At 44.0% G+C, this 10931-nt stretch overlaps 2 pseudogenes; both read right to left on the bottom strand.

The window, feature by feature from the left end:
- Positions 1-3436: 3436 nt before the first annotated feature.
- LOC144368223 (chondroitin sulfate synthase 1 pseudogene) lies at positions 3437-4956 on the bottom strand (annotated as a pseudogene).
- A 30-nt stretch (positions 4957-4986) lies between these two features.
- LOC144368220 (chondroitin sulfate synthase 1 pseudogene) lies at positions 4987-5519 on the bottom strand (annotated as a pseudogene).
- Between the last annotated feature and the right edge of the window lie 5412 nt (positions 5520-10931).

Genomic DNA, 10931 nt, shown 5'->3' with positions numbered 1-10931 from the left:
TGGGAGATGGGAAGCAAATGGCTGTTTGGGGTCCCTAGGGAAGGGAGAAGCAGAGTCAGCAGCTCCTGCTGAGTTGAGCTGGGTGACTCTCTCATCTTCCCCAACCCCCCTGTGAGATCTGCAAAGGCACCAGGAGAATATCCTCCTCCAGGTCTGGACAGGAGACACCCATATCCTTCATCCCACAGTACTCATGGCCCCCAGCATGTACTTCCCAACACACAGGTCCAAAACAAAGTTTTCAAGCCAACTAGAAATGTGAACTTCTAGAAGTATGGATGACATAGGCAATGTCCACTGTAGTGCCCACTGACATTTAATGACAGCATAATGTTAATGGACTTTGCCCTTTCTTCCTGACACATCAGCTTCTTCACCAGGGTGTCTGTCATTCCTGGGCCAGTTTTCCTGGCTCACACCTCATTTCCAGAGCATTTCCCTGATGCTGTCTGAATCCTTGAGATCTCACAGAAACCCCAGACTTCATCCCCCATTCAGGATGGGTTTCCATGGCTCTGAAGAAGCCACATGTCTTGGCCTTGAATCAATGCTCCCCCTTAGGCTCCTCAATGAGATATGCACGAGGAACAGTTCCAAATCAACCTGGATCCTCAGACACATGAGATTGGATGACTTTTCCTGAATACCTGCCTAGTTACTTAGAATCTGAAACCTAATCTGTTAGGGCAATAGTTCCACAGAACCACTCTAGACCAGATCAGCTCTATGAAGAAGGGCTCTAGCCCTAGATCCTGGGTTTCCTCAGACCTTCCTAATTTGTGCCTGTTGTACTCACATAATTATTACTAGTGTCTTCTCCACTCCCAGAAAGACCCAATATAGATGATGAATTTTTATCATTCTATCTCAAATAACTGTCAAATGACTCAATGATGATCATGATGAGAAGGAAGAATGAGATAAGGTCAAGGATGGTGATCATGACTGAATGATTTCCCTCAACTCATAAGATCCGCTGTCCTTATCTCTAGGCTGGATCTTTCCATTCCACAATGTTCTTTCTTCCTTTTCTGAGGGCCAGGCCTGATGCTGAAGGCTAATAAACTCCACATGTCAATGACCTTGTAGATGAAAAAGATGGCATAAAAGATATCATGCTGGGTTCAGGGGGGAGCCCCTGGGAGTTCCCTGAGACAGTTCTGCTTCTCTCCTGTTGGGATGCATGTCTCACTCCTGCCTCTGGCCTTGGAATCCACACATTCTGGGGACTGGTGGCAGGTTCCATCTTAGGAGTCTGGGCTATAGCTTCTCCTTCCACAGCACCCCCATATGGGCATGACTTTCCCACTACTCAGGATCCAGAAGCTGTGGTTCCCCCTAGGAACTGTCCCAGGTATCAGGGAGAGAAAAAAAGAGACTGTGCCTAAACATAGCATCCCAGCTATACCAATGCCCAGCCTCAGCTCCCCTCCCGCCACCATCTCCTGCACCTGCAGCAGATGTCTCACCACAGACCACATCCTCACATGGTGGACACACTCAGAAATTCAGAAATTTGGGGTTGGCTGGATCCTGGAAATCCTCAGGGGGCTTGGCAGGGGACCTCCCCAGCTGTTGCAGCTGCAGCTCTTGAGGCCCTTGCACTCCCTGCTCCATACTGACATACACTGAGAGCTGAATTCTGGCAGTGACAGAGGAGTTTTGGTCTAGCTGGCCCTTTTTTCAGTGTTCATGGGGCCTGGATTTTCTCTCTTGGGTTAAACATGTAGGTATGCCCTTGTAGTTTCTCCTCTGTCAGAAGGACTTGCCCTAGCTTCCTGCTGCTTCCTTTACTCACAGGCCTCAGCGACTCCCTGTGAGTATAGGGTGCTCGTCCTTCCCAGGCCCAGGTGTCCTCAGCTTCCTGCTCCATGCCACCCCCTATGGTTCTTCTTATGTCATGTCATTGCCCCACTGTAGAGTGGGGAATTGGGGATTCTGAGGCAGAGGATGACAGTATTGTTCTGGGAACGTAAGAATGGTTCTGAGCCTCTGAATTCTCAGTTTGGGGCTAGCTCTGTGTATTCAAGCCCCATTAGAGAGGCCTCCAAGATCTTAAGAACGTTGCCTCCTCTGGTAATATTTGGGGAGGAGAGTATCCCCTACCCCAGCTCTCCCTAGGAATTGGAAGACTCTTCTGCCCTAGTAGAATATGGTAACACACACTCACTGACCTGACATGGATATTCTAGTTCCTTCTATTGATGACTCCATGTAGGAAGGGAGAGGGAGTTTTTCTTGCCTAAGACACCCAGCAACTTTGTATAAAGTCTGCGTCCTGGGACTTGACCAGTACCAGCCAAGACCTGGGAGGGCCAGACATTTTAAAGCACCTGGGACGAAGCCAGACTGAAACTGGATGCTGTTTTTTTTTGGGGGGGGGGGCAATTTTAATTCCTTAACTTCAATCTCTCCATCCAAGTGCTTAGAGTGCAACCTGACATGGACAGTCCAATATGGGGCAGCAGAGACCAGTGATGTGGAGCTGAGAGCCAGAAAGTGTTGAAGCTCTTCTTCATGGGGGAGGCTGGACATCAGGTGGAAGGCTGCAGGGGTGGTTACAGGAGGAGGGATATATGTATATGCTACTCGTTCTGCATTCCTGCAGTGATAGATTTCTATCATTCTAACAAACACCAGAAATAATCAACTTGCATGGATGAAAGATCTCTTCTACCTGTCAGGTGTGGACATTTTGGTCCATGATCAGTTGACTCCATCACTTTGGTCCTGAAGTAAGGAAGTCGACCACGTTGGGCAGCACATGGTAGAGAGGATGTGCCCACTTCATGGTGGTAAGGGAAAGAGAAAAGAGAGGGGAACAGGGACTCCATAATCCCCTTGAAGGCCACACCATCCACAAGCCCCAGATCTTGAAGGTTTCACCGTCTCAACACTGCCATAAGACCAGACTGCAAATCAGTGACCTTTCTGCCTACACTCACTGCTCAACTTGCAGCTCAAGAACTTGAGATGGCTTTAAAAAAACTTTTGAAAAAAAGTTAGAAACTGTGCATTGTTAACAAAACAGAATGTTACAGTGTTTTGTTTCTTTTTGTTACAATAATACTTCACGAGAATGTGTATGTTTTTTGCCATAGGACTGTAGAGGAAAGGCCTGAAAGGAAATTAAAAAAATATCAATGACCTTTCAAATCAAAATTAACATGGTCTGCGACATAATGTTCAAAGGAAGATGCATTCAAAGGCAAACACTAACCACAATTTTGTTCACAAAGCTCAATGTTAAATGAATCCTATGTAAAAACTCACTTAGAAATTATATCCCAGCGTGGACTTCAAAAGCTGATCTTACAATTTTTTTTGAAAAATATTTAACTAAAGAATGTTTTGTTCAGCAGAGCTAGTCATTAGGCTGGCTTTTTCATCATTTTAACAATTTCCATCTTTTCTCCAGTCACATTTCAGCTAACTACTACATGGGACCATGTGATGATGCTTTGGACCCCAAGCACATTTTGTATTGTTTGGGATCCAGATTGGGGTCATGGCAGACAGGAGGGCATTGGACATGCACTACACCTGCTTTCTGGCTTCTGAACATCTTCTAACCTGTTTGAGAACACTGTTGAAGATGTCCACATCCTTCAGCCCTCGCCATGGATGGAAATTGCCACCCACTTGGACAAGATGTCCCTTATAAGTACAACTCATGCCAAACCTATGGTTTCTCCAGAAGCCAGTTTTTGAGTAAAAGGAAAAATGGTTGTCCCTGGTAACTTTTCCGCCATGAATAATCTTTTAATCATACTGTCTAAAGATGAGTGGGGAATGTGTTTATTGGCCCCAAACTCCATTGGCTCCACACTGTTGCAGGAGTTCCATGGTAAACACCAGGTCAACTTCACAGAAGAAGTGAAAATATTTGTTATGAAATGGCAAGATCCCACTCTGAGGGCCACAACAATTTAAAATTCAACAGACAGGCAAAATCTTCATAACACCTTTAGGGTACTTAACTGCTATAATCTCATCAGTTCCACTAGTTTGGCCTAATCAGGGTTGGAGTTAGAATTAAAAACTAGTACAACCAATTTGGCATGATGATTTGGGGTGGGACATGTCTTCCCCAAGTTTCCCAGAAACCTCACAAACATGTCAGAACGTCCAGACAATGGCATCAGTATATGACATTTTCATCTTTGGGCTCTTTGCTTTTGTTCATGGATCCAGGGAACTGGAAAGGAACAAGCTTCTTCAGGGAATTGGAGAGGAAGTATAGGTATCCAGACTTCTGGTTGATTCTGCTGGCCAGCTCCTGAGTCTCCAGTTCTTCATGCTCCACAAACTGGATCTTGCTGAAACTCTGCTGTAGGTATGCATGCCTCCTCATAGGAACTGTCATCTTCTTGCCTTTATACTTCCTGCATAGAAGCAGAAGGTTCAGAATGTACTCTGCCCTATACATGGGATTCACCACAGGATGATAGCCACAATGTATCTCCTTTAAGTCCATGATGCATTCGCGGGTCTTGATGGTGGCCTTGATCATTTCCACTACCTACATGAAGATGTCATCCAAGGCTTCCATCTAGGCTGAGTCCATTCTCTTTGGAAGGGAGGGATGCAGGTTGGCTAATGGTCCACAGCCAAGTGCAAATTCTTCCCATTCAGAAATTCCCATAGCAGGATTTCCTCTTGAGGGCAGACCTGAAACCTCATGAAGGAAGCAAGGATTCCCAGATGTTGGTCTTCTTTATGCATCTCTGTGTTTCTGTATTTGTTCATTAGGCTGATTTCTCAGTGGAGCTGTATTGTGTGATGCTGCTGCTCTGCAATCTGGCAACTGAGAATGTAGCTGTGCAGTTTGTACTTGTAGCTTGGGTTTTTGTTCAGGTTGTATGTGATAGCTTGGTGAATCTTACTGTTCTGGGGATCTCAGATGTACCCTTTTTTGGTTTTTTTCTCATTAAAAAAAAGCTGATGCATCTCAAAAGACCCATGACACTTCTGTAGAGCTGAGTCCTATCTGCCTGAGAAACAGGGCTCACTGATATTCAAGCTCCTCAGGAATCTCTTCAGATGAACTCCTTTGATGTAAAGATCATCATCTGCTTCTAGATCACAGTCCAAGCAGTGCTCATGCATATACTTGAGCATCATAAATGTCTTGTGGGATGAGTAAGTACCATCCACGCCTCATAGTGGCACTACTGGAATTGGTACAGATGTGTCTGAACACTCACTAGAGAAAAACACCACTATTCCATGAATTGTTTTGGATCCTGTTCTGAAGACGGCCACAGAAGGAGTCTGAAGTATTTCTGGGTGGTCATGACTAAGACACAGAGAAGTTTCCTGTCATGTGAGGCCACCAACTGGGCCAAGCCTAGTGGCCACAGCTGAGCCGCAGACATCTTCTTGTGTCCTGCAGGCCTGGGATCCTTTTGCTGTGCCCACATTTATCCAGTCTGGTGCAGCGCCACAGAAACACTGGTTTCAGCTCTGAAGCATGGGGCATGACAAACCTGTGAGGCCAGCACAAAGCCCAGCAGGAGTCAGATCTGAGGCAATAAGCAGAGCTAGGCTCGCCAACTTGCCTGGAGTCATGCCCATGCCATTCTGACTGCGGGGCTGCTTCCACCACCTCTGTTTAGGAGCCCGCCCACCAAGCTCCCAGTGGCAGACAACAGCTTTCCCTTGTGCCAGAAGGCCTGGTCCCAGATGCTCAGTGGGTGCCTAAGGCCAGCTATGCCCATAACAGCCACAGAACTGACAGCAGGCCTTGTACTGAAGCTTCATTATACACACCTGTCTGCACCACAGTGACCTGCTCCTTTAAGAGGGGAACATGTCCTGCACATGCAATCTGCATATCCTGAGCAAGGCCACCATGACTATTCTTGCTTTGGCACAGAAGTGAATGAGCAGTACAAAGGCAATAGCAATGACATCTGCTCAGAGACTTTGTCCTGCCCTGATGGTGCCTCAGCAGGCTCTGCCTCTGTTCTCCTTGTGGCCTAGACTGCTGCTGCTGCTACACATCCTCACACCTGGCTCACCATTGCCCTTTGATATATTTTGAGTTAATTTTTGTGCATTGTGAGAAATAAGGGTCTAGTTTTATTCTTCTACATATTCTACCATGTTTTTCTGTGATAGAGTCAGAAGCTCATGGAGACCTGTGAAGCCATGGGCCAAAAATTAATGCTCCCTTCTAACTTGTTCCTGTTAGGTATAATGGTCACAGTGAAAAAAAGCTGACAACCACAAATGGAACAGTTACAAAGCACATTTGGGGTTCTGGTAGTCCTGCCCAGCATGCAATACTGAGGGGAGTCCTAAGACGTAAAAAGGGTAAGAGATGGGAACTTGAGAACTTGAAGAATTAATATCTCTGCTAAAGGTACTTACATAGCTGATCATAAATACTAACAATGATATAGTTTTGTACTTTAGTTTCTAACATATTACCATGTGAATTAAAGACAGGAGAAATTAAGTTCACAGTTTGAATCAATAATGGAAATGAACACAAGAATGCCAGTATGCACATTATACTTGTGACCACAGCATCATAAACAAGAAGGAATAGATGAGGGTAGGAGGAGAGGGAACATGGTAATAGAACTCAGGTAGCATCATTGCAAACTATGTTGATAATGATGTAAAGCATATAGAAACCACTGTAAAATTAAATTTCAAATAGAGATAAAAGGAAATGAAAGGTAACAAAAGTGGTATGATGGGAAAAATAAACCAATCACAATATAAGCTGCTAGTGGAGCAGTGAGGAATCTAAAAAAAAAGGATAAAACACATGTAGAAAACAGCACATTGACAGAAGTGTATCATTATCTGTGATGACATTAAATGGAACACATGAGTCTTCGTTTCTCAATACCTAAGAAGCCTGCATCCACACAAAGTTTCACACAATTTCTCTACACTATTGCATGTGTGGAGATAGGCTTGGGTTTGATGGATTCTCTTCTAACAGAAACATAGCATTTGGTGCGTGAACTTGACTTCCATGACTTCCTATGCACTGTCAATGCCATCAATCTGAGACATAGGACAGGGTACATTTTGGCACAACTGGCACAGAGTGAGGCTGGACATACTGAAAATAGGCTCTCCAGTGACAGAAGATTTGGGGTCCTCAGGAGCGGGGCTGCTACTCTGTGAATCCTCAACCAGCAAGTGTCAGTGGAGGGGCATTCAGAGGAATCCAGAAGAGAAGCTGGGGTTGCACAGAGTTCAGGATCACTCCTGAACTGGGGGTGAAAAGGAGGAGTCCAACTATAGTCCCTGACTGGACATCAGGAGAATTTAAACTGTGTCTGGGTTTGCAGTGACATTACAGTGATATTCTGAGGGTCTGAGTAACACAGGGTCACCCCCAGGACACTGGAAATAGCCAAGGCACAAAGAGGACCTCACCTGGGAAGTGCACTGAAGGAGGCTGATTGTATGTGTAAGCATGGCAGACCAGCTGGTTGAATTTCATAAGGGAGAACACACTAAGCTCAGATGCTGTAGGAGGGAGCACAGTGTGAGAAGATGGGGCTCCTGGGGTCTATTTTCTTCTCCCAGCATGACTGCATGTGCCTCCTGCTAATCTCAGGGAACTATTTACCACTGTCCAGAAGTCAATGCTGGGAAGGCTTCTCTATCCTAAGGTCTTCCAATGATGCTTGTACAGTCTTTTCTGGAATTTCCTCCCACCTCCAGCCATACATACCTTTCCTCAGGAAGAATTTCCTATGTGGTCTTGCATGAGGGAAGAGTGTACTTGGTCACTTCTCCTTGCATGGACAGGCTCCCTGAGGAGAATCTCAGATTGACACCGACTTTCACCTGCCTCAGTTCATAGCCCTGAACCTGGAATTCACCTTAGTTCAGAGGCAGGATCCTCTCTGCTTGAGGAATACTTGACAACTCATTTTTAAAGTTCATCCATGGAAACTGTGACACTGATGAACTTCACAGAAAATAAGGGACCTAAATTTGTTTTTTTTTTTTTGTCTGATAGGACTGGATTGTGGTGCTTTTTAACATGTCACATAAAGCATGGAAAATTAAAAAATAAGAATAAACATGGCCACTTATGGTACACTACAGAATGAGATGTGTCAAACACAATGTTTGAGACTAAAATTGGTGGCAAATCCACAAAAGTAGGCAGTTGATTAATTTAAAAATGTATATAATGTGAAATGCATAAAAGCATGTCAACAAGAACAGAAATATGAAATGAAATGCCAAAGATGAAACCAAAGTCCATGTAGGAGATACTGAGAGGACTATGAGGAATGTGAGAGTCCATGGTGACCTTATGCTGAGTCACTTGTCATCAGTGGTCTCTCAGCAGGAAGTTGCCTTACCCTTGAACAGGAACAAGAAAGGGCAGCAGCCCATCTGAAGTAGACCCAGATGAAAAGCAAACAAACAAATAAACAAACAAACAACAACAACAACAACAAAAAACAGCTCAGAAGAATTGGAAAAGTGGCAAAAGGGTCAACACCTGGAAAGTGACTCTAACCAGCGGTCAGGGAAGTCAAGGTTATATTTTGCCCAAAGCAGCTTGAAGCAAGTTGAATGCTGAACCTCCAACTCCTCTTTTTTTGTCTCTTCTTTTGTCCCCACAGCTGATTTGATGGGCTTCCTATTAGTAGTACACCCAGAGGATTTATAACTTCCATGTTGACCAAACACACACTTACCCCAAAAATCTAGAGATGAACGAGAGTGGTCTCAGGGAGCCTGGCTGTAACTGTGCATTTGAGGAAAGAAACCAATGAAGAAAGTTGTCCAGCAAAGGCACCTCAGGGACTCTTATGGTAATGTGCCACAAATACCATGGGGGAGGAAATGCAAGAATCTTGAGAGGAAAAAATGTAAAGGTTGTGCGGTGTAAACTAACCAAGGTTAAATCCAGTGATATAGGTGTTAACTATATGCAGGTAGACTGTGGCTGAATGAGGTTGTCTTGGGATGAGACTTTGGGGTTTCTAGTTTGTTCCTGGTTTCCCTGGGAGACAGAGGTCTCTCTGCTTCGTGATTGTCATGATTCAAGATATTTTTCTTGTCTATGTCATTTGGCCATGATATTCTGCCTCAGTTTAGAAACAGCAATTGAAATGGCCATATATGACCTGACAAATCTCAGAGCCTGAGTCAAAAAAGAAAATTCCACCTCTCATTTTTTCTTGTCAGATTTTGATCACAGCAACAACCTACCTGACCAGTCATGAACCAGGAAGGCCATTCTATATTCAGAAAGATGCTCTAGGCTGCTCAATTCCATGGTAAATATCCTGATGCCCCATCTAGTACCCCTCATTCCTTGCATTTTGTAAATTGAGCCAGATGTCCTAATTATTCTGGGTTATGAAAGAGTTGAAGCATCAGAACCATGCTGGAGGTGAATCCAAGGACATGTGAACAACCGGACCACTCCTCTCTATGTAGTGGCCTAACAGATACCCATATGCAGGCATGAGTCACACGATTGAAGGGATTCACTTCTAGCTTCCATGGCTTGTACAACAGAAATCATTCCTCCTACTACCAGAAATACACATGTGATCAATTTTGAGAAATACACTGAAGCTATCACATTTTTAACTAAACATGGTACCATATTCCGTGTGTGTCAAGCAGAAACTCATTGCCACTTCCATGATCACTCAGTCTCCACCTATACATAATTATGATATCCAGGCTTCATGTAATAAGATGATCCATCAAACTGCCACCCCCCAAAATGTGCATCTTTTCCAAGCAAGAGAATACAATACACTTTTGGACCTCAAGTATATTCATTGTCCTCCACCTATGATATCCTGTAAATTAAATATTGAAATAAAATGTTAACTTTTTTTTTCCTTTTGAACCAGGGATTGAACTCAGGGTCACTAGACCACTGAGTCACATCCCCAAGCCTATCTTGTGTTTTATTTACAGAAAGGGTCTCACTGAATAGTTTAGTGCCTTGTTTTCTTGAGGCTTCTTTCATAACATGATCCTGCTTCAGTCTCCCAAGCAGCTGGGATTACAGGCATGTGACACCGGGCTTGGATAGTTACATAATTTTAACACACCTATGTTAGTTGACACTAGAATCAGACAGAGGAAGGAAAACATATTCAAATACATTCTCATTAAAATAAATATTTTCCATAGAATTCTAATTCCTGTGATTATCATTGGTAATTTCTCACTTGTCTATTCTAATTCCCTTGACCACCAAAAAAAATGCTTTGGCTAGTGTTGATCTCTGGATAGTACTGCCAGGTGGTAGGCACAAATCATCACTCCATACAACATAAGTGCACCAGTAGCCCTGCTGAGTTGGATTGTCTTGGTATTCTGACCCTAACTGCAGTCCAAGGAAGGACTAGAGAACATGCTTCTTTCCATGCATTGCCTCCTTATTTTGAGTCAGCAATGCAAAATAATTCCCCTGATTATCAGGACCAATCATGACCTCATAGCCACAACTTGGTCTAATGATTCCTTGTCATGAGTAGCAAAATAGAGGCTTAAACCGAGGTTACAGCAGTCATTCTTGTGTCCTGTGTTTGGAACTAAGTCCTCTTCACTAGATCAATAATAGGGTTCAATTACTGAAATGGGAAGCAAACATTGTGCTAGTGAGTCACTAGTGTGTGGAGTCATTCCCAGTCCCAGGCCCTCATTCTAGCTTCAGGAATACTGCTTATTCCACAAACATCATGTATTGGATATGGGTGTAACCACTCACCAAGATTCATCTTGACTCCTCAAAAGCCAGTCAACCTTTTTGTCAGACCTGGTGTTTTAGGACATTGGGGAAATGTAAGAGTAGTAATGGCAGGAATATGGCTTGATTGCTCCCCTTTATTGGCTGTGACATAAGCATTGTGCTCAGAAGCCCCATGTTGAATACCACAATGGTGGTTAAGGTGTTCACTAAGTCCATG

This window comes from Ictidomys tridecemlineatus, chromosome 2 (genome assembly GCF_052094955.1).
Source record: "Ictidomys tridecemlineatus isolate mIctTri1 chromosome 2, mIctTri1.hap1, whole genome shotgun sequence".
In the NCBI taxonomy this organism is placed as follows: domain Eukaryota; kingdom Metazoa; phylum Chordata; class Mammalia; order Rodentia; family Sciuridae; genus Ictidomys; species Ictidomys tridecemlineatus.
The sequence above is the reverse complement of the archived record's forward strand: the minus strand, read 5'-3'. Positions and strand labels throughout refer to the sequence as shown.